The 26,736-nt window shown below is 45.3% G+C and overlaps 1 long non-coding RNA gene across 1 annotated transcript; it reads left to right on the top strand.

Moving 5' to 3' along the window:
• On the top strand, positions 1-26,736 carry LOC143990225 (uncharacterized). Its single transcript, XR_013277228.1, has 2 exons — positions 1-69; positions 25,903-26,736. It is a non-coding gene; the product is annotated as an uncharacterized LOC143990225 (long non-coding RNA).

The following is a 26,736-nucleotide window of genomic DNA, read 5'->3' as shown; positions in this document are numbered from 1 at the left end:
GTGACATTAAGAGCCCAGGCACTGAAGGAGGCAGACTACGAGGGACCCCTTAGCAACAATCATTTAGAGGTGAGTTAAAAAAACATTTTTCCAAATTACTTTTTTTTTATTTTTTTTTAGGAATTTTGGTGATTATTATTATTTTTTTTATGTGCAACATCACTTTAAGATAATCATTTAGAATCACTTGTTACACAGTCCATGAACTGATGAACATCAGTATTATTTTGCAGGATCTTGGTATTTGTAGATTACTGGTCACCTTTTGAAAGTTCAGCCTTGCTGTGGTCAGTAGTAGTTTGAGATGCTGTTTCACTTGCGATGTTGTAAAATTATTTTCTGATATAGGCTTGATTGCTCACAAGAAATCTCATAGTCAGAGTTGGTATTTCCTTTAAGTTTTTATAGCAAGAGAATTAAGAGATAAATGTGTGTCTTGAATTCTCTCAACAATAATCTTACTAGCATGCTGCAGATATCACCACAACCTAGTTCAGTCTTTTCAGTGTAAGGACCATTACAGAGATCACTTGTGTGTTTTTCTTCTACCTTGTGGACTTCTGGGATGTCTCTTCCCAGTAGAAGCATTATTTTGGCATTATGTTCAGACACGTAATGTAGGCATCATCTTTTTGTCACTAGGAATTTGACTGCACTCACTGTGCAGCAAGAGAAATATTTGTTTGTATTTTTGGTGCTTCAAATTTAAAACTTGTTGACGGGAGAAATTCTTTCTATTTTCTACTGCGTCAGTGCATATTTCCAATGAGCTAGTACTTCTCAGTTACCTTAAACATATTGAAGAACTATGAAGTGGCAAATGAATGGCAGCTCTGTTTGCCTAAACCAAAATTTATGCTGACAGCTTTTTCTGGTTGCCCTCAAGGTTGACCAAACACATTTTGGCACCAGTTTTCTCTGAAAGTCCTTTGTGGTTTAGTTCATTATATTTAGATATTATTGTTGGAAATGACTGTTTATGGCTGTCCCTGCCATGAGCTGGCGCAAATGTAAGATCCTTAGTAGATATAGAGTCTCGTTTAAAGGGGCTTCAATGTTAAGCTGATATGTGCATTTGCATTTACAATTGTAGCCTTGCAATCTGAATGTGTAACCAGTATTGTTGTTACTGAATTATGCAGTGCCTTAAATGTGTTATTGTAAAATTTCCTGAATGCAGTTCCCCTTTTCCATCGCAACATTGAGCTAGTGGAATCTCATGCTCAAATATAATGCATTGAATGCTGGGAGATGTAGTCTGGGACATAAGTGGTGCTGGAAAAGAAACTACAAGCCACAATATACCTGGGGGCAGGAGGATTCCAAAGAAAGGGCAATAAATGGAAAAGCCAGGGAAAGAGCAGGGGTTGTTGGGAAATTGTTGACAGTAAGAACAGACTGTGGGGAGCTGCTGCTGAGAGAAAAGAGGGGGATAGTAAGAAAGTTGAGGAGAACGGCTCGTGGCTGCATCGCTCAGCATCCGGAGAGCCCCTCACTATCACTGCAAATCTCTGGATTGAGACCTGTAGAGTGTCTGCACCTGTCTGCTGCCACCCAATCCCGCTCTGAGTCCTGTCAACCTGTTACAGGTAGGGGGGGGGGACCAGGGCATAAAGCCGCTACAGAATGTTACTGTGCCAGTGGGATTGCCATTCACCAGATCTCAAAAAGAAGCCACCAGGAATTGTGGGAATAATCATCACACCAAAGAGGGTCCCCCAATGGTCCCCCAATGCCTGCGGCAAAAGTTTATAGGAAGCTGGTGGGTGAGTCATTGACCTATTATTTTCCCTTTGCTGACACTGTATAAATTCTTTGGGAGCCTTGATCATTATTTGCCTTCCCTAAGTTTGCATTTGCCCACTATTACGTCAGGGCTTACATCACAAAACTTTAATCCATTGCCTGTCCCCTCCCACTCCAGTGTCCTAAGGAACCCATTATTTTCTCAAGAATAATTTACTGGATACAGGACTATCCAATACCAATAAGCACACCACGGCCCCAACATAGCCAGGAGAAGGCTAACTTTGAGAACTGTACATATTTTACTTAGTGTTGAGGGTAGTTACCATTACCTCAAAATTTTCTTTCACAAGAGGCTTAAGCTTAGCTCCTTCATCACAAGAGCTCATAGGCAACTTAGCTTCAAGTTGTGTTGTTACCTATCCTGGTTGCCTGTTGCTGCTCATTAGGTGAGGAGAGCTACAGTTTGGGCTGATCAGATTTGAATTTACTTTATTACTTTAAATATCTGAAGAAACCCTTGTTGTTTTGTGTATGCTTTTATATTTTCCGCTGGCATACCATCTCTTATCTGATAATTACTTGATAATACACAGTGTAATTTACTACTTCTATGCAGAGTGATTGGCAGAGTGTCTCCTATCTGACCTTCCATTGAAACTTCAGTTTTCCAATGTGTTTTTCCTGTTTTAAAATGATAAAGTAGTGTCTGGGTGCAACTTGTGGGTTGGCCCATAGAAGGCAACATCAGAGTATCCGTGAATGGATTTCCAATGCTGTCTGTATTTGGTGCATTCTGTTTTTTATTTACATTTCATTTTTCAATTTTAAATTAATTTAACCTTGTTTTTATGTTCGGTATTTACCATGAATATTAGTGTAACCTGCCAAAGGGAATAGATTTAAACCAAATGTATAATACTAGAGGTGTCCAGCTTACTCTCATAGGGAGGCTTGCCCTGTATGGCAAAAACGAGGCTTGGTTCTTTCACGAGCCCTCGGAAGTCAAAATGAGGCTTAGTTTTGTTTGTGTATACATATAAAGTGATGACGCAGCAGGTCGCCCGTGCCCCAGGATGATGTCAATTTGTGATGAAACTAGTAGGGTGGATGACGTGCTGATGTCATCGCAACATACGAAGTACCGGAAGCGCGTGTGATTGGGACTTGTACCGGCTGGTATATTATTTTCTGTATTAGAGAGATATTCTCTCTTTTTTAATCTTCCAATTTTGAAATAAAATTGTTGGATTTTATACTATGTGAAGCATCTTTTTTTTGAGTGGGATATTCGTGGACATTTGAAGCAAGAGGACAGGAGTGAGCACCTACAGGACTGCCGAACTGACTGCAGTCCAAAGGCCCTGACAGGGTAATCGGCCACAGGCACAGTTAACCCTTTTACAGGTCTGAGAAATCTGGTAAGCAGGCATTTTACTTTAGTGATGGCCACACGTGCAGTTAACAGCACATGGGATCTGGAATGTGTGGAGTGCATCTATGAACTCTGATTTGAAACTTAGGCGTGTGATGCTTCTGTCCTTTCACTACCCTGGTCCTGCCCCTGTCTTTTTCCCACTACATAAGACTGTGTTACATTTGATGTCCATGCTGTTTTTCAACCTTTCTGATAAGGACTCTAGTATTGCCAATATATACGTTATGTTCATGAATATTATGCAGTTTTAAATGTTATTTGTGTTTTTTTTATTTACTACAAAGTCTCGAGTCTAATTTCAGGGTGACCCTATGATATGGAGAAACTGCTAATGTACACCTGCTAGAGTGGTGTACCCTGAGGTGTCAGTGGGGCTAGGGCTTTTATCAGGGTCAATGTAAGAACTGAGGACCCAACATAACCACTGGCTCCTGCGGGGGTAGCGCAACAGATACACAACATTTGAAGCACATGGCATGGTTCCTTAGAAACTCCTTATGCTTATCTTGAATGCACAACATTTCCGGAGAGGATGTGGTTTGTCTTGAATGAAGCAATAGCAGATTGGGTCCTTACACCTTTCTTCACTGTTGCAGCTGAAAGTTGCTGTAAATTTTGTCTTTCTAAAGGAGACAACAATTCTGGAGTCTCTGAATTTAGTGGTGAGGTTTTCTTGTAGTTAGAGGGCTAGAACTCCTTAAGTGGATAATCAAGAAGCTTGGATCATTCTTAGCTCTAGCTACTTTTTTTTAATTAAATTCAAAGAGGAAAGGGGTGGAAAGCAGACTTGATGTTGCACCTTATACATTGAACTGGCAGTTGAACATTTTCTTGGATATTGTAAGGCAAATCTGCTATGACTGGGTTCACACCATGTGTGCTGTATAGGTAACTAAGACCAAGGTACATTTTCCTTGGCGATTTCAAGCTTAAAGCAGAGCTCCACCCAAAAGGGGAATCTCCGCTTATTTGCTTCCCCCCCCTACTCTGTTGCCACATTTGGCACCTTTCAGGGGAGGGGTACCTGTTTTTGACAGGTACCCGACCCCACTTCCAGGTGACCTTGCCCTAGGAAGTTTGGCCCCCCTCTGACTTCCTCCACCGCCGGGCCATTCACAAAGCACAGCACACTTTGCGAATGTGCAGTAGAGAACCAAGTGTTTCCCTCACAAGGAATGGTGGCAGCAGCACCCGAGAGCCAATTAAAAAATCGGCTGGGATGCCGACATCGTGGGATCCCTGGACAGGAAAGTGTCCTAATATTAAAAGTCTTCAGCTACAGTATTTGTAGCTTCTGACTTTTAATTATTTGGTGGGGGGGTGGCTGGAGAAGGTAATTACTCTTCCTCCGCAATGTGTTGGAAAACACTGAGTTTAGCAACAGCTACCACTCCTTTTTTTTTGGAGGACATTCAATTGGACTTATGCCTGTGCTCTTGCTATGGCGACATATGTTTCTGCTTGGGCAAATTGCATCTCTGCTTGTGTACATACAGTACTTGGGAAACTTGCACATCTGCCTGAAGTTGTGTGTTTGCGCTTCCACCTGTGCACATCAGTGCCATCCTAAGAGCATTATAGGCCCCCGGGCAATACAGTGCACTGGGGCCCTGTCTACACAATCAAGCACAAGAATAGAAATGCAAATTATCAATAAGGCTATATTTATTGGCACTTCCAACAAAATCAGTGTTTAAAGTGGAGCTCCACCCTAAAGTGGAGCTTCCGCTCATTGGAACCCTCCCCCCCTCCGGCGCCACAATTGTCACCTTTCAGGGGGGAGGGGGGTGCAGGTATCTGCACCCACTTCCGGCATATATATCTGCAGAAGCTACGCCCCTTTCCGCAGAATCTACACCCCTTTACGAAGGTCCCCCGCTGTCTGCTGGGAAACACATGCGCAGTAGGGAACCGGGAAATGAAGCCGCAAGGCTCCACTTCCTGATTCCCATACCCAAGATGGTGGCGGCAGCACCCGAGAGACGATCGAGAGATCGGCTTCGGGTGCCAACATCGCGGGCGCGCTGGGCGGGTAAGTGTCATTATTTTAAAAGTCAGCAGCTGCAGTATTTGTAGCTGCTGGCTTTTAAAAAAAAAAAATGTCGGACTCCCGTTTTAAACATTAACACAACGTTTGGACAATATAACACGAGCTTGAAAAGCAAGAAATTGAAAAACATGAAATTACTCACTTGCTGGTTGCTGCCTGGCTCACCAGTGCCCATCCATGCTGACCACTAAACTGACCTACCAGACTCCTACACCACTGATCCCCCTGACACCCACTTCCTTTCACAGTCTCCTCCTTTCTGGTATCCCGGTCCCCTTTACAGCCATCTTCTTTCTTTGAAACAAAACAAACACAGTTCCCTTTATGTCAGTGCCCCCTCCCTTACCTTACACAGCAGTGAGAAGACAGAGGATGCGGCATGTCCAAGCAGAAGGCAGGAACTGTTCAACTTTCCATGTAACAGACAGACCATTGGTTACTAGGACCGCCCCTAGCAATAAATCACAGGCTTTTTAACTTGAAAAGTTGGACAGCTCCCGCCGTGTGCTCGGACCTTCTGTCTTCTACCTGCTTATTGTAAGGATGAAAGCGGCGGTGGGGGAAGGAGGAGCTACACAGAAAAGGAGAGGACACCCAGGCAGGATGTTCAACAGGTTCACTGTTGTCACACTGCACATGCACTCCACCCGCCATGCACCCCCTCCAGCAGAGATACTCTGCAGCATGCACTGGAACCGTGCACATGCAGTAGTTGCAATGGGTCCCGCCACCTTCCTCCCCAGCCAGCAGTCACAGTGTATACAGGAAGTTTTCTATGTACTGGACAAAGGGTTCCCGCATATCGATACTGGGGCGTGCGGCCGCAGTGAGGCCCATCCACATCAGTGCTTAGATTTGACAGCTCCACTCTCGCTGCTGCCATATGCCCCTGGCTTGCCCACCAATCACTGGATGTTTACACTCGGGGCTAATAATTCTACATGAGAAATACGAGACCCAGGGCTTTTTGGGGACCCATTCCCTCCCGATGCCCCTGGTTGCTGGGCAGGTGGGGCAAGCCTAGGCAGCCTGCATCTTTGCCTCTGCATGTGCTTTGGCAACCTGCACTATTGCTTGCGTGGCTTGTACTTCAGTGGTAGCTTCTCTCTTTTATTTCTGCTGCTTCTATTTTAGCTCCGGCTGTTATGAATTGACTACTTAGTGATGACAGATGTGAGTAGGATCTTAATGATGATTGCCGCGAAAGCCAGCTTCTCCTCCTCTTCCCTCCTGCTGGCCTTCAGCTGCCACAGGAGAAAAATACAGGGAATCGGTTCCAGTAAATGCCTCCCCTCCTGTGCAGTTAGATTCTCTTCCTTCTGTTGCCTGGGCCCCCTGTATGCTTACCTGGTCACTCCCCCTCCCATCGCAGCGCTGCCAGCTTCTCCTCTCCCGTCAGCTGCTGTGAGGGATCTTCTGGATTGGGAGTGGGGACAGGGGCCATAAATGCGTAATTTACCATCCCCTTTTTTCCTGAATGAGCACAGTGGGTGATCGGTACCAATCACTCACTGTGTTCATTGATAATTTAAGCCTAGTAAATAGTGTTTACTATGCTTTAGTTTGTGAATGAACAGGGAGAATGTGCATTCATGAGCAATCCCAGTAATGATGATAATACTAGGAACAACAGTTATTTCAGTTCCACAAGCAAGTGCCGCACACAGAAAACCCTATGCATGGACAGTTTTCCATACTTTAGAAAGATTTGTTTCTAATGAGTGACAAGAGGCATGTGAGGTTAATGCAGAAGGCTGTAATTCAAATTGCTTCAAAAAGAGTGTTCTATTTGCAAACAGAGTCTCAGACTCTATATAGCAAGATGCAGTCACTTGGAGTACAGAAAAAAAACATGTGCTTACTGAGGCACAGGAAAAACTTCAAACCATTCAAGCAGTGTGAAAACAGATTTAGATATCTCTCTTTTTACTGTTTTGTTTAAAATGCTGATAAATGCAATTAAATACCTCCTAAACACAGTCTGTGCAGACCGTATGGCTACTTACTGACCTGGTACAATACAGAGAAAACTTAAAGAGGAACTTCAGTCTGCTCACATCATTTATAATAAAAACATCTTTGCCATTGTGAAGCGTTCCCTCTAACAATTTTGCATATTATTTTATATATACTGTGATTCTGTACTTGCCAAATATGCTGCAGAAATCTCCCTCCACTAAGTCTGGCTTCAGCCATTTTAACTGTGGGCAACTGAAGCTGCTGCCTGTTCACTTCCTGGATTTACACAGACAAACAGAGGCACACCTCCAGCTCTGCAGCTCTCATTGGCCCTCTTATGACCCATCCCCCCTTCCTTCCTTCCTTCCTGGCAAACTCTCACAAGAGTGAGAGAGAGAGCTGTGCATGATATCATAAGCCTAGGCTTATTACCAGACAAGAAACAGGAAGTGGGCTGTATAAGGTATTGACTGGCGGAAAAAAAATGTTTTACTATCCAAAGTTAAAACAACAAGGGAAGAAGAATTAATAGATGGAAAGTTGAAAAAATGACTGAAGATCCGCTTTAACTCTTCAGTAGGACACAGAAGTTGAATCCAACACAATTTTACTTCTGATAAGTGCAGTATAAGACCCCTTTCACACCACACCGCTGATAGCGTGGGCGGTAAAACACCGCTATATTTAGCGGCGTTTTACCGCCGGATTTGCGGCGCATTTCGGCAGCTAGCGGGCCACTTTTACCCCCCGCTAGCGGCCGCGAAAGGGTTAAAACTGCCGGAAAAATGCCGCAATAGAGACGTTTTGCCGGCGGTATTACAGCGCTGCCCCATTGATTTCAATGGGGAGCAGCGGTGGAGGAGTGGTAAACACACCGCTCCTTCACCGCTCCAAAGAAGCTGCTGGCAGGACTTTTTTCTGAAGTCCTGCTAGTGCACCGCTGTAGTGTGAAAGCCCTCTGGGCTTTCACACTACACACATTGGTGCAGCTTCTTTAGGCCGTTTTGCAGGCGCTATTTCTAACGCTATAGCGCCTGCAAAACACCCTGGTGTGAAAGGGGTGTAAAGGATGTTTTTTCCACAGTCATTTGAAGTATAAGGACTTTTTCCTTCAGCAGCTGAGTTGATCTCATGGCCAGGGGCGTGCCCGTTCATTAACCACTTCAGCCCCGGAAGGATTTACCCCCTTCCCGACCAGAGCGTTTTTTGCAATTCGGCACTGCGTCACTTTAACTGACAATTGCGCAGTCATGCGACGTGTCTCCCAAACAAAATTGGTGTCTTTTTTTCCCACAAATAGAGCTTTCTTTTGGTGGTATTTGATCACCTCTGTGGTTTTTATTTTTTGCGCTATAAACAAAAAAAGAGTGACAATTTTGAAAAAAATGCATTATATTTTACTTTTTGCTATAATAAATATCCCCCAAAAATATATAAATCAACATTTTTTTCCCTCAGTTTAGGCCGATACATATTCTTCTACATATTTTTGGTAAAAAAAATTGCGATAAGCATTTATTGATTGGTTTGCGCAAAAGTTATAGCGTCTACAAAATAGGGGATAGTTTTATGGCATTTTTAATAATAATTTTTTTTTTTTTACTAGTAATGGCAGCGATCATCGATTTTTATCATCACTGCGACATTTTGGCGGACACATCAGACAATTTTGACACATTTTTGGGACCATTGGCATTAATACAGTGATCAATGCTATAACATTGCATTGATTACTATAAAAATGTCACTGTCCGTGAAGAGGTTAACCACTAGGTGGCAGTGTAGGGGTTAAGTGTTCCTAGGGGCGTGTTTCTAACTGTATGGGGGCGTGGCTGTGTGTGACACCACACTGATCGCTGCTCCCGATGACAGGGAGCAGACGATCAGTGTGCTGTCACTAGGCAGAACGGGGAGATGCTGTTTACATCGGTATCTCCCCGTTCTTGAGCTCCGTGACACGATCGTGGGTATCCCGGCGGCGGTCGAGTGTGCGGGACCCGTGACCACGGTCACGGAGATCTTGGCAGGTGCGCGCGGATAGGGGGCAATTTAAAGTAATGTACGGGTACATTACTTTGCCCAGTCGTGCCATTCTGCCGACCTATATTTACAGGAGCCAGTCGTGAATCGGTTAAGGGTGCTGTACCCTCTGTCACGCCACACCCTATATGACTAATGGATAGAATCTATCCATGGCTTCTCCTGCCATCCCCTATTCAGGCGTCCGGCCCCTTTTCGGCTGCCAGGCGCCTGAATTCCAGTGGCGGGGGTGTTTTTTTGAGGCACCTGATTAGAGTCATAGGTTCCAATAGGCTTCAAAAAAGGTGGATTTGGAGCGCAGAGCATTGCACTCACAGTCCACCCAGATGTGTTAGAAAAGCAAATAAATAGCCTATCCGCCAATCAGGAAGCGTGGGTCTAATACCCATTACCTGATTGGCTGAAGGCACAGGCACCCCTATTGAATGCCTACCAGAATGGAAGAACAAAGGAGGGGGAAGCATGGAGGACCCATGAGCCGCCCCACAGCTTGCTGCCGTCACCCGCTGCCTGACCTGCCATTATGATGAGGTAAGTGCTGGGTAGACAGCACGCGGGCGGTGGTCACAGTGGTGGCATATGATGGCCACAAGTGGCGACATTTGATGGGCACAAGTGGCAGTATTTTATGGGCACAAGTGGTGACATTTGATGGGCACAAGTTGCAGTATTTTATGGGCACAAGTGGCAACATTTGATGGGCACAAGTGGCTGCATATGATGGGGCACAAGTGGCGTCATTTGATGGGCACAAGTGGCGGCATATGATGGGCACAGGTGGCTGCATTTGATGGGTACAAGTGGCTGAATTTGATGGGCACAAGTGGCGGCATATGATGGGCACAAATGGCTGCATATGATGGGCACAAGTGGCTGCATTTGATGGGTCACAAGTGGTTGCATATGATGGGCACAAGTGGCTGCATATGATAAGCAAAAGTGGCTGCATTTGTTTTTTTTCCAGTATTTTTCAGTTTGTTTGTGCCCCCCCACAAAAGATTTTGAGCACTAGCCGCCACTGCTCACGGCCACTGGTGTGCCTGGGAGGAAACAGAGACAATGCGCCGATCCCTTGGAATTGCACTTTTTGTTAGACCTTTATTGAAAAGTCACAGGCAATATTTCATTGTGGTCTATTCACCACAGCGGCGATGCCATGCAGTGGTTTGCGTCTCAACCCCTTGTACTACAAAAATATTGCATTCATTTCAACGCAGTGGTATGAACTGACACCATTGGGCACAATGCAAATGGGGTGAACCGGCTCCCTGAAGACAATGACTTTCTTATGTCCGGTCTCTGCTTAGAAAGTGCAACTGAGCAGCAGAGGGAGGCAGGGAGCATCTAGGTAAAGTCATTATGTACCAACCTCTGCACCACATAAGTATTCTGCTAGTTGTCAAGCATTACACACAGGAATATAGGCTTAGATGATGACTTTGCAGGACCCTGTAATCCCGACCTCTAGGCCTGCACCCGGGCCTGGTAAACGGAGGAGAAAGACTGACAAGGCTGGTGCGAATTCTATGTAGTCTGAGACATCTAGTCTGGGAGATGGTGTTTTATGCTAAATAACTATGACTCTGAGATATTCGAATACCTGAAGTGAGTGCTTACCGAACTAGCGGTTTATGCTATTATGGGTAAACAAGTTGAGAGTGGCACTGCCCATATACAAGGCTTTGTGAACATGGGAAAGCGGAGAAAGAGGTTAAAGCAAATGAAAGAAATGCTTGGCACACAAGCTCCCTTGGAACGAGCCATTGCTGATGACCATAAGAACCCAGAATATTGTCGCAAAAGTACTGGGAAACTGAAGCTCCAATAGGTAGAGGATGCTATTCTGACCTGCAAGCTGCTGCCCGATTGCTATCCAAGTCAGGCGGAAATTTCCATAAAGTGGCTGATGCAAATCCATACAAGTTCATCCGGTATGGTCGTGGCTTGAGAGATTATGCCACAAATCTCCAACTTGTTAAGCCCCAGGAATCTAAGACCAAAGTGATCATTCTAATTGGTCCATCAGGTTGTGGCAAGTCTCGACATGCTCGAGAAGTGCTGCAACCAAGGCTTCCCTGCCGAAACGCGTAAGTTCTTATATCTTTTACTCGCTTTCATGTACTAATAAAGCTTTTGCAAGGATTATTTAAGTTGCCTGATAAGCCTGGAGGGGAATGGTGGGATGGATATGTACATCTAGCTAAAGTCTGTACCAACTACCCTGTTTCCCCCAAAAATAAGACCTAGCGTGATTGTTGGTGATGGCTGCAATATAAGCCCTACCCCCAAATAAGCCCTACCCTGTTTCCCCAAAAATAAGCCCTACCCTGAAAATAAGACCTACAAGGCCTTTAACTAGGGCTTATTTGGGGGGTAGGGCTTATATTGCAGCCGTCACCAACAATCACACTAGGTCTTATTTTCGGGGAAACAGGGTAGCACCAAAACAAGAAAGGGGAACAGAGGAACCTACCAGATGTAACAAATAAGCTAAAAGATGGGCTGCTTTGGCAGCTCAATTTATGTATTTTAAACTATTTATATGCTTATAGCTGTCTGTACAAGCCTAAATATGCATGCTTCATGTTATATATTAGAGTGTTATATTGCTCACCATCCAGTAGGGGGAAGCATTGTAAATATATTTACTTGTGTATATTTCCGGTAGAGAAATGTATTTCTTTAGCATCTATTGTTCCTGTATTCTGTGTGTGATTTAGTAAAGAAATCCTGTGAATGTCTGTTCATGTTTATGCTTCAAATACATTTTAAAATACACAAAATTGGCGACGAGGATGGTATTTCAGTGAATGGACACTGCAGAAACACATGAAATCAGCTTGAGTAAAGAATCTGAACTTTTAGAGACACATCTATATATTTCTCCAGCATGGCTTCTCTGGCACACATGGAGGAATTTGATGTGGCTAATCCATCTTCATGGGACTTGTATGCTGACAGGTTAGAGTTTTTCCTAGAAGCTAATAAGGTGGCCAATGCTGTGCAGAAAAGAGCAGTGTTACTGAGTGTTATTGGATCTAAGACTTTTAATATTGTCCACTCACTAATATCTCCTGCTAAACCAAAAGCCTGCCCATATGGGGAAATATTGGCCCTGTTAAATCATTCTTCACCCGCTGCATCTGAAACATTGAGGCGTATCCATTTCAACAGACAAAACCAACAACCGGGTGAGAGCATTGCATCATATATTGCAGAACTGCGCAAACTATCAGAAAATTGCAATTTTTGGTGCCAGTTTATAATCCGTGCTAAGGGACAGGCTAGTGTGTGGAGTACAAGATGGAAGACTGCAGAGGAGACCTCTAGCCCAATAGAACTTAACTTTTATTACTGCACGAGAGGAATTGCTTGCATTTGTGGCTACATACCTTCATTCAAAAGAAATCTTCCTCCAGCAAAATTAATTCACCGGATATAAATCAAGCGGCAAAGGTAAATGTTAAATCACCTTTCACATTACACAACACACTGATGTTGCAGTTCCATTTACAGGGAAGTGTTACAGCTGTGGCGGAAACACAGGCATAATTTTTGAAATGCAGTTTGTCACACGTGCAAATGTAGAGGTCACATACAGACATTCTGGCAGACTAAAGATAAGTGTACAAATGTGAATACAATACCAATGGCAGCACACTCCATTAATGCGCCAATTATTGTTCTGAATAATGAAACCTCTACAGGTATTTATACAAATGTAGCACTGACCCCCGAAGGAGCTGCTGGTTTTATTGGGCTTACCGTTACCTTCTGGACTGCTTCTCCGTCTAGGGTTTCCCGTGGTAAATGGTCCAAAGAAAATGTGAAAACTGACATTGAATCTTCTTTTAGGTTATTTATTTGAAGTATAAACAGAGTCTCTTAGATTAGGGTAGAGGGTTAAGATTAAGTTCACGTACTTTGGACTAAAAAAAGGACAAGTCTCTTAAAGAAGAAATCCAGAGAATAACCGTTTCACAGCTGGATTTTACAACCCCCAGATAGACCTCCTCTCACTAGGCCTAGCAGCCTGTGGGATGTTAAGTAAAGTCTCTGCCATAGACTTGAGTGTAGAATACTTGAGAAAAGTCTCTGCCACAGACTTGAGTGTAACTGAGGGACATAGAAAAACGTAAAGAGCTATCATACGGTACCAGTATCTCTCAGCCGGTCCGGCGATACCATATGAGTGTAGATCCAGGGAGTGTCCTTCAACTGAGCCTCCAGGCTCCTTCAGAGAAGCCAGCCTTGCGCACAGCCTTCTCCTGGAGAGTCCTCCCTGGGTGCTTCTCCAGTGGCTGGGCCTCTCCCTTAGATGAGATGGCACCGGACCACCTTTGAATCAATAGGCCCCGATATCCTTTCAGGTCTGTCCCTGCAGTTGTGTCGCCTCGGGCTAGCCAGCCTCGAGACTTGGAAATGTATGGTTCCGCACCCCATGAGGACTGGTCAGGAAGACCAGAACCAGACATAAAATATTCTCTGGACCGGAACCCCGGAACACGTGATGCCAGTACCTTAAATACCATCTCCCAGAATGCACAGCAGGAGAACACTCCCACTGGGCTGGTTCCGAAAAAACGTGGCATTCAATACACCCAGCTAGACTGCGTTCTCACACTTGCCGGCGGTGACAGCGACACCTGCAGTCAAGGAGAACCCAGTGCAACCCAGCCAGACTGGTAAGCCCCATACACACTATCAGATTGTCTGCTGATTTTTTCCTTCAGGTTTACCAAAACCATGTAGTACAAGGGCCTGCCTGATTGCATACACATTGAAACCCCTAAGGTTTGACCTCATATTATATGGTTTTGGTAAATCTGATGGAAAAAATCAGCAGACAATCTGATAGTGTGTATAGGGCTGTACTGAAACCATAAATTTAGTAAAATTAGCCCCAAAACCCAACTGTGGTTTCAGGAGAATTAACTTTGAAAAACCTATAGCGCATGCTCGTCAGGAGCCAGCGGTACACAAATGACTGTGTATAAAGTGGAAAACTCTTTATCAGGACTGAAGATTTACACTGATATTGTGTTACAAGATATTCCATGCAAAATGGAAGTAGATTCAGGGTGTGCATATTCCTTGATTTCAGGAGAAATGTTTACCACAATATAAAATGTTTATCACAATGCTCCTTCAATAGCACTCTGTGATATCAAGTTGGTAGGCTAACTTAAACAGGTTGTGGAAGCTGAGGGTGCTTGCTTTGTCCCAGTGAAATATAGAAATTTCAGAGGTGCTTAATAACTACCAAGGGACAAAGAGCAAGTTTGATGGGTAGAGAAAGGTTTGAACCTCTTGGAATTCCATTATCGGGAGTTCATAATGTATCTCAAATTACTGAAGAAGGCCTTGGCATGTATAAAGCCCTCCTGTTTCTTTCAAATTAGACCCTACAGTAACCCCAATTCGTATGAAACTGCACAAAGTTGCATTAGCTCTCAGACCAAGCATTGATGCTGAGATTACACGTTTTGTGGAGCAAGGTATACTTGAACCTGTAACATACCCTAAGTGGTGTACCCCAATAGTTTCAGTATTGAAGCCAAATGGTGACGTTAGAATTTGTGCTGACTATAAATGTACAATCAATAAAGCACTGCAGGAACATCCCTATCAAATTCTAGCTGTGCATGAAATTCTGACTACGTTAGCAAAAGGGAAGGTGTTTGCAAAACTGGATATGGTACAAGCTTACCAATAATTACCCGTGGATGACGACGCTGCGGATGCACAAACAATGATAACACACAAAGGAGCTTTCCGAGCAAAATGTTTTGCAGTTTGGAGTTTCCACAGCAACAGGCATATTCCAGAAATTAATAGAGGACCTCTTATCTGGACTACCAGGTGTAACACCTGTAGTATAACTTGTTTTTAAATGTTTTCTTGATGCTGGCCTCAAACTTAAAAAAGAAAAGTGTGTTTTGGGATAAACAGCATGGATTTCCTTGGATACAGAATTGATGAACATGGAATTCATTCAACTGATTCTAAGGTTGAAGCTATCAATAAAGCTTCAATCTCAACAAACAAACAAGAGCTGCAAGCTTTCCTAGGGTTACTTGCCACCCGCCATATAGCAAAATTACATTGGCAAAGTGGTTGCAATATCGACGTGGTCATGATAACAAGCCAGGGGGGGCGCATCGCAGCGATTGTTGTTGAGGCGTGTCAGTCTGACACACCGCAACTCCGATCTAGGTAAAGAGTCTCTTACGGAGACTCTTTATCATGTGATCAGTCATGTCCAATCACGGCTGATCACAATGTAAACAGGAAGAGCCGTTTATTGGCTTTTCCTCACTTGGGTCTACAGACAGCAGTGTAGGAGAGCCGATCCTCTGACAGGAGGGGTCTGCGCTGATTGTTTATTAGCACAGCCCCCCTCAGATGCCACCAGGACCGCCAGGGATGGCCACCCCTGATGACCACCAGGGTGGCCATGGTGGCCATGGGTATCAATGTGTGTCCACACATGATGCCAATCAGTGCCCACCAGCAATACCTGGCAGTGCCTCCTAATCAGTGTCCATCATGGCCAATCCATGCCCATCAGTGCCTACCTATCAGTGCCCATCAGTGCTACCCATAATTACCGATCTGTGCCACCTTTTAGTGCCCATTTGTGCCACCTATGAGTGCCCATCAGTGCTGCATATCAGTGCCAACTATCAGTGCCCATCAGTGCCACCTATCAATGCCCCATCACTGTTGCATATCAGTGCCCATCATCAGTGCCACCTCATCTGTGCTCATAAGTGCCACCTTATCAGTGCCCAGCAGTGCAGCCTCATCAGTGCCCATCAGTGAAGGAGAAAACTTACTTATTTACAAAATTTTATAACAGAAACAAAGAAAACCTTTTTTTTTCCAACATTTTCAGTTTATTTTTATTTGTTTAGCAAAAAGTAAAAACTGCAGAGGTGATTAAATACCACCAAAAGAAAGCTCTATTTGTGGGAAGAAAATGATAAAAATTCTGCTTGGGTACAACATAGCATGAGCGTGCAATTGTCATTTAAACAGCGACACCACTGAAAAGCTGAAAATTGCCTTGGGCAGGAAGGGGGAAGTGCCCTGTATTGAAGTGGTTCATTTTTACTATTCTCTTCTGCCTGACAAAGCCACTGTTGTTGAACCCCTGCATCAGTTACTAGATAAAGATGTTCCATGGAAGTGGACTGGTGTTATTTTTTGAGAGAGTACTTGTACACTATGATTTACAAAAACTCCTCACTCTTACCTGCGATGCTTCTCCATATGGCATTGGAGCTGTTTTGAGTCATGTTTTGGAAACTGATGTTGAGGCTTCTATTCAGTTCACCACATGTACTCCCACTTCTCAAATTCTTTCCCCGCGAATCCTTAGATAGTCACTCATGCTGAATGCCCATGACTGGGATTTTGAATATCATCCCAGCAAGAATATCACTCATGCTGATAGGTTGAGCCAGTTGTCTTTGTTTTCTCCTGATTTCCTTGTCCCTCCTGTGCCTGAGGTTCTCATGTTGGAAACCATTCCATTATATGTTAGAGACATTGCTGGTATGACTGCTAAGGATCCTGTGCTGGCCTGTGTACTCAACTGGGTGTGGAGGGGATGGCCCAAATCAAAAGTTGAGTGAAGTTCAAACCATTTTTAGTGCGCTAACATGAACTGTCTGCCTATAAAGGTTGCCTATGATGGGGAAACAGAATGGTAATTCTACAGGCAAGCTCAAGTACCGCATGCTCTCCACAAAGGACATCCTGGAACAGTTTGCATGAAAGCGTTAGACAGAAGTTATGTTTGGTGGCCTAAAATGGATGAAGTTATTGAGAAGTGGGTACAGAACTGTGTACCATGTCAATCCACCGGTCATGCTCCACCTAAAGCCTCAGTACATCCCTGGGAAGTGACTAGGTCACCTTGGTCATATAGATTTTGCAGGGCCTTCTTAAGGACATATTTTTTTTTTTTAGTTGTCGATTCCTCCTCAAAATGGCTGGAAATTATATCAGTTACATCCCCAACTTAGCCACTGTCATAAGAGTTTTAAGGAGGTTGTTTGCTACCCATGGGTTGCCAGATACAATTGTGTGATAATGGTATGCAATTTACCTCCTCAAAGTTCAAAACCTTTATGGCAAGCAATCTTATTCGACATGTGACGATTGCACCATTCCACCCATCATCAAATGGTCAAGCTGAATGTATGGTTCAGACAACCAAAGGCTCATTGAAGAGAATTGTTCAAGGAACTTGGAATCAGAGACTTTCAAAGTTCCTTCTGCAACAACATGTGATACTGTAAGGAAATGTAGAGTTACTCTTTAGATCAGGGGTCTCAAACTGGCGACCCTCCAGCTGTTGGGAAACTACAAGTCCCATCATGCCTCTGCCTGTGGAAGTCATGCTTGTAACTGCCAGCCTTGCAGTGCCTCATGGGACTTGTAGTTTTGCAACAGCTGGAGGGCCGCCAGTTTGAGACCCCTGCTTTAGATATTGTAAGGTAGAGTTACCCCTTAGGTCTGTTTTAGAAGATAATGTTTTAGAAAATGTTTTCATCTCATGCTGAGCTTGCGCTAAAATGATCAGACGCGATAAGGCAAAGTGTGAAGCAGGATGCGTCTGCGGTTAGTTGCTGGACATTAAGAACATATATTGTGACGTTGAGGCTGTCTCTAGGCAGAGTTACTATGAATATCTTTTAGGTTAATATTAATTGTATATTGTATTAACATAATGCTTGAATGTGATTGGTTGTTCATGGGGCCTTCCCCCTATACGACCTCTTTTTGTTTATTGTATATCATTGTGTGAAGCCGGAATAAACCTTTGTATTCATGATCATCCACACTGTGTATGGTGTCTTGACTACTCGGCTGGTCAGAGAGGTTTTCCATTGACCCCTTGAGTCCAGCTCTAGCAGAACTAGAGGGGCGCACCTTACATAAATGATACCAGAAGTGGGGTACTGTCATTAAACAAGGTAAGCTTTCTTTAAAATTACTTTTTATAAGTCTTTTTGAAAAGCTTGCCTCGTTAATACTGTACCTTGAACACTTTGTGATATTTAAGACGATCATAAAAATCTTTGTTTTTGGAATAAGGTAGCTCGCTCATTTAAGGAGTATGAAATATTGAAATCCTCGCTAGGTTGGCCGGGATTAAGGATAAGAATATAGACAAATAATTAAAAATTCAAGTTTTCGATTATAAAGGACTGCTCATTGGAATCCTCTAAATCAATGTCAAGACATTGTCCTGAGTATTTGTTGTTGGCAGGACTCTGCCCCGAGTGTTCAACAGGCCTATTATTTGTATACAAATAATCTCAAACCTATTTGGTTTCTAGCCTTGTTGGAGGTTATTATTACAAGATAGGAAAGGGTCTTTTGTTCCGTGAAGGGTACCGCGGATACAGACATTAAGGTTCAATATACATAATACTTTTGAATTTCAAGAAGGTCTAACTGTTAGCCCTTGTACACTTGGTAGGAGATTCCGACGGAATGTGTCCGATCGGACCATTTTGTCGGATATTCCGACTGTGTGTGGTCTACATCGGACTGTTTCCATCGGAGTATCCGACGGACTAAGTTTTCCAACTTGTTGGTAAAATTTTCCGACAAAATGCTCCGATCGGACATACTCCGATCATGTGTAGAGAATTCCGATCGGACAAAGTGCCACGCATGCTCAGATCAAATTCCTACACCAAAGCTATTGGCTACTAGCGTGAACATAGTCCGGTCGTAACGAAATAACGTAATCACGTCGGATTTTCCGACAACTTTGTCCGACCGTGTGTATGCAACAGTTTCAGACAAAATCCGTCGGACAAAATTCGACGGACAAAATCCGACGGATTTGGTTGTCGGAATCTCCGTCCGTGTGTACAAGGGCTTAAAGGTGTCAGCAGTACTATTGAATTTAGAACTGTTGAAAGATTTGTGGTTTGTCCTAAGTCATTCATTGTATGTTCTGAAGCTGATGTGTATAAATAGAGTTACAATATAAGTTAAAGTATAAGAATTAAACATGGAAAATCTGCCGGGAAAGGGAGGTTCGGAAGGTAAGCCGTATCAGCCCACTCCCTTAGATTTCGTGTCTGGGAACTATGGAAAACATTATATTGAACCTTTCTGGAAAAACATATTAACTAGAGCACATGCTCTATAAATTGCGGGGCTAACTAAATGCGGACCTCGCGTGGCCGGGATGTGAAAGGGAGAAGACGTGTGACTGCTGAGCTCTGCTCCAACGCTCATCCTGCTTACTTCCAGCGCCGTTTCTTTCATCACACAGCCTCCCCCCCTGACACCCTGGGGCGGAAGAAAACCTCCGGTACCCCGCGGCCCTCTCCGCAGCCCCCGGGAAGGCTCAGTTCGTCCACAGCAGGTGAGGCCCGGTCCGCGGCGGCCATCTTCCCCACGAGGCCTCCTGCCGCCACGATGTCCATCGGCTGATCCTCCTCCATCCCAGGCTGACTCCCATGCCGAGCTCCTGGCGGCGATCAAGGAGGGCAGGGATTCGGTGATGGTGAAGATTGATCACCTAGTGGCCGATGTAAGCCTAATTAGGCATGACATGGACAAATTTAGGGCCCGATTCACAGAGGCTGAAGGCCGCATATCACAGCTAGAGGACACCACCAGATCTGACTCCCGAGACCTCCGCGCATTACAGTTGCAAGTTAAAGCCTTGCAGGATAAGTCCATAGATACTGAAAATAGGCTCCGGAGAAACAATATCCGTGTCATAGGCCTCCCCGAGAAAGTGGAGGGTGCGCGGCCTGCTGAATTTACTGAGGCCTTTCTAAAAACGCTCCTGGAACTGCCTGACATGCCTCCCACATTCATAGTGGAGAGAGCACACAGGCTCCCTCCAACTCCCCCTGTCCCCGGGGCTCCACCGCGGCCGTTTCTGCTTCAGCTGTTAAACTACAGAGACCGGGACAGGGTATTGATGGCAGCTAGAGAAAAGCGGGATCTACTTTTCAATGGAGCCAAGATAATGCTTTTTCCAGACTACTCCCCAGAGGTGCAGCATCGTCGACGTTCCTTTACTGAGGTCAGGAAGCGCCTGCGAAATGAGGGCCTCAAGTTCAGCCTGCTGTATCCTAGCAAACTTTCGGGTGATTGCTGATGATCGTGCTCACTTTTTCATGGACCCAGAAGCTGCCATGTCCTGGCTGGATGGTCGTAGATGAGCTACACTCGACTACAGATGTCACCTGCACCTTTATACTGCCTGGCACTTTGCTCCTTACTTGATTCCCCCCCGCTGGATCCTGGCCAGATGGCTGCAGCGCCTGCTGACTCTCACCTCTCATCCTGCCTGGACACTGGGGAACGGAGTGCTGCCACCTAATATGTGCCTGCTCCGGCACCTACACCCCTGTGTCTTTGTTTTCTTCCTGTACACATGGCTGTGCTTCCATTGCTGATCTGTTGGGCACTTTTGCAGGAGCGGGCTTACTTAGCGGATTGTGGACGACACACACTACTACAAGCAAGTACCATCCCCTTCCCTGTCCCCCTTTTTATTTTTTTGTTTTTTTTATTTTCCCCCCCCTTTCTGGTCAGTGGCCAACGTCACCTAATTTTGCCTTGCTCCCTGGCCATATGACTTTGACCAGTGGTGCGAGGGGCGAACACTGACGGTGTAGGGTCCCAATCGGGGGCGCTTGCACCTATTTGGTAGGACTTTTTTTTGTTTGGGGACAAACTATTCCCGGACCCCCCCTCGTTTTTCTTTTTAGGGGGAGCGATGGGACATAGTAGGAAAGGCACTCCGTGCCTGGGAAGTTTGGAACCTGTTTGGGTCTCCACAGTTCTTTACGCAAATGCATATGTTTGTTTATGTTTTATATTGTGTCTCAGTGCTGACAGTATTATCTGCAATGTAACTATGATCTTGCTGCTTACAGGGTGTTCCTGGAAAGCCCCCCGCCCCCAATCCTCCTGCTCCCCCTTTCTTTCTATGCCATATGGCTAACCAGGTCTCGGATTCGTTCACCGTCCTCTCCTGGAATGTTAGAGGCCTTAACTCTAAATTTAAGAGAGCTCTGCTCTTCCAATATTTAAAAACTCACTCCCCCCAGCTTATTCTCCTTCAGGAAACTCACCTTTTGGGCAGCAAGGTCCTAACTCTTAAGAAACCCTGGATACAACGGGGTATACATGCCACTTACTTCACTTACGTCAGGGGGGTATCAATTCTTATTCATAGGAATTTTCCTTGTGGTATTGAAGAGGTCCGCACAGACCCCCTGGGGAAGTTTGTGATCCTAGTGTTTACCCTATGTTCCCAAAGGTACATTATTATAAATCATTATATTCCCCCTCCTTTTTCACCTGCATTATTGTACGATGTTTTAGACAAGATTTCACCCTTCTGTCCTGGGCGGGTGCTGGTGATGGGAGACTTCAATGCCACCCTATCTCCAGAACTAGACAGGCCTGCACCGGCTAAGAAGCAGTGTATGGAACTCTCCGTGTGGGCTCAGGCGGTTGGTTTGGTGGAGGTCTGGAGGTGGAGACACCCTGACAAGAGGGCTTACTCCTGTTTTTCAGCTTCCTACAAGACGGCATCCCGGATAGATTTGGCTTTCTCCAACCCCGCACTGTTAGCGGACGTGTTGGAGGCGTCCTATCTCCCCAGTGGTTTGTCTGATCATAGCCCGCTGTCGGTGGTGCTCCGCTCCCCAGCCTCCCGTACCGCGGCACTTTGGCGGTTGGGTGCACAGTGGATTTCACACCCTGACCTGTCCGACGAACTGCCGGACCAGCTGGCGGAATTTTGGGAAAAGAATGTGGGGTCCTTTTCCCCTGCCAATGTTTGGGATGCTTTCAAAGCATATACCAGGGGCCAATATATTTCCTATATTGCTGATATAAAGAAAAAACAGGCGAGTATGACTCTCTCACTGCAACAAGCTATTGATAATTGTAATGCCACATACACTGCGGACCCAAACCCTACCAATTTTGACTTACTAATGGCAGCTCAGAGGGACTTGCAGTTACACCTGACGGAAACTACACGACTTGACATGTATAAGGGGAAGCAGCGGGTCTTTGAACAGGGAGATAGGAATGGCTCTCTGACTCGGAGAGGGAGACTCTGGTCCAGCCTTTTACAGCACTGGAGGTCCTGGGGGTCATTAGTTCTTTTCCTTCGGGTAAGGCTCCGGGGCCCGACGGGCTTCCGATGGCCTTTTACAAGACCCACGGAGCTCTCCTGGCGCCCCTTCTAGCTCAGCTCTATACTACCTGTCTGACTGATGGTGAATTGCCTGCCTCAATGTACCATGCACACTTAACATTGATTCACAAGGTCCCTAAGGACCCCACCTCCTGTGCTTCCTATAGGCCCATAGCCTTATTGAATTCTGACTTTAAAATATTGACCAAGCTCCTGGCCCGTAGACTTTATCCCATGCTCCCCTCGGTGATAGATTCTGACCAGACTGGTTTCATGCCCCGTAGATCTATGGATATTAACCTCAGGAGACTCTTTACTAACATTCACGCCCACCATTTAAATGTGGGAACCTGGGTGGTGGCCTCCTTGGATGTCGAAAAGGCCTTTGACACGGTGGAATGGCCTTTTTTATGGGGAACCCTGCGGAAAATGGGCTTCCCTTTACTGTTTATTAATTGGCTCCAGGTGATTTATAAGAGCCCTACTTCGTCGGTGCAGCTGGGGGGGGGGCCCTGTCCGCCCCCTTCAGGCTTTTTAGGGGGACCAGGCAGGGCTGCCCTCTCTCTCCGGCTCTGTTTGCCCTTGCGATCGAACCTGTGGCGGAGGCACTGCGTGTCTCGCCCCGGGTGTCAGGATTGCGTATTGGGCTGCTGGAGGAGAGGGTGGCCCTGTACGCCCTGTATGCCCTGTACGCAGATGACATGCTGCTCTTCCTAAATGATGCTGGTCCTGCACTGAGGGGAGTGTTGGATGTGTTGGATACCTATGCAGGGGTCACCGGTCTCAGGGTGAATTGGTCTAAATCTCTTCTGTTTCTGATTGATCAGGGGGCAAGGGCCACTTCGCTCTCGGACAACCCCCTTGTCTGGGTTGACTCCTTTAAGTATTTGGGGGTTCAGGTATCACACTCTGCGTCGGATTACCTCACACTAAATCTTACCCCGGTTTTTTTAGATGTCCAGTCTAAGCTTAAATCGTGGAGCAACCTGCCACTGTCGCTCTGGGGGCGTGTAAATCTCCTTAAAATGAAGGTCATCCCCAGACTTACTTACCTTTTTCGTCACTCCCCGCAGTGGCTGCCTAAGTAGTTTTTCAAAAAACGGAACCAGATTTTTTCCTCCTTTATTTGGGGCCCCTCGTCACCCAGATACCGACTGACCACTTTGATGAGACCACGGGCACAGGGTGGCATTTTCCAGACTGCTACAAATACTATCTGTCCGCGCAGCTGGTTACAGTGGCCTGGTGGCTGCAACCGGACCAAACCAACTCCTCCACTGTTCTGGAGGCTACTGTTTTGGGTTCGTTGGAGGCCCTCCAGCTTCTCATTTACCGAGGCCCTCGGGCCCCTTATTTTTTGACGCCCTCCATGGTCACTACCCTGCGAGTATGGCGGGCGGGGCTGGCCCTGGAGGGACGCGGACGCACTGATGTATCCCCAAATGCCCCACTGTGGCTGAATCCTGGCCTGTCTCACCTCTACAAGATCCCTGACCCATGCGCATGGACTAGGCACGGGATTAAGCTTATGTCGCATGTTGTGGCGCAAGGCTCTCTACTCCCCTTTACCAGCCTGATCTCTTTGTACAATGTGCCTGGCCACTACCTATTCAGATACCTTCAATTGGTCCACGCGTTTGCAGCGCAATACCCACATTCCTCATGCCATATAACACAATCGAAACTGGAACACACACTCAAGGCCGACTGCGACAGAAAACCTACTTCAGTTTTATACTCCCATCTCATAAATGTGTCGCTGCCGGCTCTTGACAAACCTTGGACCAGATGGCGGACTGACATCCCCACGCTAGACACAGATGATTGGGATGATGTTTGGGACCTTCCTTTTAGCTCCCTGGTCTCTATTCGAGACCGCCTTGTGCAATTTAAAATTGTACACCGGGCCTACTACACCCCGTACAGACTCCATAGGATAAACCCCGTGCACTCTCCGAGCTGTTGGCGGTGTGGGGCCTCACCTGGGGACTTCTCGCACATTTTCTGGCAGTGCCCAAGGATCCAGCAGTACTGGGAGTCAGTGCTCCGTCTAATTAGAAAGGTCACCGTGACTACTGTGCCTTTGGCCATGGAGGTTTGCATACTGGGACTCATTGATCCCGTGGTGCAGTCCACCGCCAAACGCACGATGGCTGGCCTGCTGCTCTTTTATGCTCGCAAGAATATTGCTATGCACTGGAAAAAGGCAGAACCTCCATCCATGATGCAATGGAAACGCCTGGTGAATGACAGTCTTCCCCTGTACAAAGATACTTACCTACATCGGGGATGTCCAAAGAAGTACAATAAAATCTGGCACGCTTGGTTAGCTGACCCCGAAACAGCTTAGATGGTGAAGGGGATCGTGGCTGCTGGGGAGTTATGTTTTGTTCTCTGCTCCCCCCCTCCCCTTTTCGGGTTCCTGGGAGATGTTCTGTTCTCTTGTGAAATCAGACAGGGGATAGATTATACTTGCCGATGGCATTGGGGCCACCAGTGAAATACCCTTTTAATTGTGGAATGCTGGAATACTATGTTGCAATGTATACTTCTGTGTTAATGAACGACTCTTGTATACTGTGAGCACTGTTTGTTATAAGTGTTGTATGTTATGAAACTCTTAATAAAAATATTTTTCAAAAAAAAATAACTAAATGCGGACCTTGTTCTACAGAAGAATGGGAGGAGGTTACTAAATTGTGTGGGCAATATAAACAGTATAATTATCCACCGTTCCCTTATGATAAAGAATATATGACTGAATGTTATAAAGTATGGTTTAAAGCATTGAAGGAATATAGAAAACGGTTCCCTCACCCCCTAGAAAAGCCCCTTCAGGAGCAGACATTGGCCTCTGCCCCTGTCCCTTATGTAATGACCCCCGTTTTATCACTGAAAACTGTACCGAGGGCTGCTCTAGGGGAATAAATGGGACAGATGTTACACAAAAAACAAAAGTAGAATTCCCGTTCGTCCTCCAAATCAACCTAATGACAAACGCCCCGTAGAACCACTTCAGTTGTCAGACTTGCAGGATAGAACCTTAACCAAGCAAAGTTTTGCCATCCTCACTGATTGCCCTGTATGTCTAATGGGAAGGGACCTTATGTCCTCATTGAGGATAATCATTAAAATTGATCCACAAGGGGGAATGACTGCTAAATCAGCCACATGTGACCTAGCAATGCCAAAAAAAAGTTAAGGAAGGCCACACAGAGTACTATGAAAAAAACTGTCTCCATTTCTTGCCAGGGGTACTCTTCCAGATAAGGACCACCCCCCATGCCAGGACAGGACTTTCCCCCTTTGAAATCCTGATGGGTAGGCCAGCACAGAAAGCCCCTAAAACAGGTGAAGAGTCTAACCTATATTCCTTACAGGAATAGCACGTGAAACATTTGGTAAGTAGCCTTACTGAAACCTATGACACGGTTGCTGTAACCTTTCCTCCTCTCTCCACAGAACCAACCCATCCCTTCATACCAGGAGACAAAGTGCTGATCAAACAACTTGCAGTCCGCAAGCAACCAGGCCCGGTTTTCCAAGGTCCATTTGAAGTCCTCAAGGTTTCTAGGACAGTAGTACTGACGGATCAAAGCCTGCAATGGATCCATGCATCAAGGTTGAAGAAAAGCCCACAGATGAAGGAATCAGAAAAAAGGATGCTCCCACTAGTAACTGTTCAAGAAGAGACTCTGACACTATTACCCCTTGTCCCCTCCCACAAGACCCCTTAGCCACCTGAACCATTTTTGCCATAAACTTTCCCCGTGAGCCAAAGAGGTGTACCACCCGTTCAATTTTCCTTCGTTCAATTATCATACCCGCCATGACTATGTTCTACTCAGAGCATAAGTTGTACAGTGAGTGATCAAGGGGAGACAAGGGTCTCCCATGATCAAAGGAGGGATTGTAAGAAAATGTAGAGTTACTCTTTAGATATTGTAAGGTAGAGTTACCCCTTAGGTCTGTTTTAGAAGATAATGTTTTAGAAAATGTTTTCATCTCATTTTAAGCTTGTGTTAAAATTACCAGAGGTGCTAAGGCAAAGTGTGAAGCAGGATGTGTCTGCGGTTAGTTGCTGGACATTAAAAACGTATATTGTGACGTTGAGGCTGTCTCTAGGCAGAGTTACTATGAATATCTTTTAGGTTAATATTAATTGTATATTGTATGTATTGTATCGTAATGCTTGAATGTGATTGGTTGTTCATGGGGCCTTCCCCCTATATGACCTCTTTTTGTTTATTGCATATTATTGTATGAAGCAGGAATAAACCTTTGTATTCTTGATCA

The sequence above is a fragment of the Lithobates pipiens genome, unplaced genomic scaffold (assembly GCF_037356315.1).
Source record: "Lithobates pipiens isolate NorthernLeopardFrog02 unplaced genomic scaffold, aLitPip1_a1.2 Scaffold_18, whole genome shotgun sequence".
NCBI lineage: Eukaryota > Metazoa > Chordata > Amphibia > Anura > Ranidae > Lithobates > Lithobates pipiens.
The sequence above is the reverse complement of the archived record's forward strand: the minus strand, read 5'-3'. Positions and strand labels throughout refer to the sequence as shown.